Source organism: Tachysurus vachellii, chromosome 4 (assembly GCF_030014155.1).
Source record: "Tachysurus vachellii isolate PV-2020 chromosome 4, HZAU_Pvac_v1, whole genome shotgun sequence".
Taxonomy (NCBI): Eukaryota; Metazoa; Chordata; class Actinopteri; order Siluriformes; family Bagridae; genus Tachysurus; species Tachysurus vachellii.
In genome coordinates, this window is record NC_083463.1 from 31,252,443 (window position 1) to 31,253,139 (window position 697).

The window sequence follows — 697 nt, forward strand, 5'->3', positions numbered from 1 at the left end:
ATGTGTGTGTGTGTGAGTGTATCTGGTGTGGTGCAGCAACAAAACAGGACAGGAACAGACTGTAACGCACAGTAAAAACAGCAGAATAAATAATTGTTGCCCCCCTGCCCACCCCCCAGGACTTGTACCATACAAGAAGCAGAAACCGGGCAGTAAAAATCACCACTGACCCTTCACACCCTGGACACAACCTCTTTCAGCTCCTCCCTTCTCTCAGGCGCTACAGAACTCTGTTTACTAAAACTACCAGACACAGGAACAGTTTCTTTCCCCAGACAATCACCCTGATTAACACCTCACCATCATTATATTCACTGCTTCATATCTATAAGTACTGCATTATCAGAACTGTCAGTCATCACATCATCTGTATATGTTACACACACTACTGCTGCTGTATAGTGTACAAAAGGCATAATATTACACAATATTGTTATTTACACTTCTCACACTTTATGTTCATATTCTATATTCATATTTAATACTCATTCTGTCTATATTGTATCACGTCTGTATTGTCTTGTATAGTATAGTGTTATTTATGTCTGTATTGTATAGTATAGTGTTATTTATGTGTGTATTGTATAGTATAGTGTTATTTATGTCAGTATTGTATAGTATAGTGTTATTTATGTCTGTATTGTATAGTATAGTGTTATGTCTGTATTGTATAGTATAGTGTTATTTATGTCTGTAT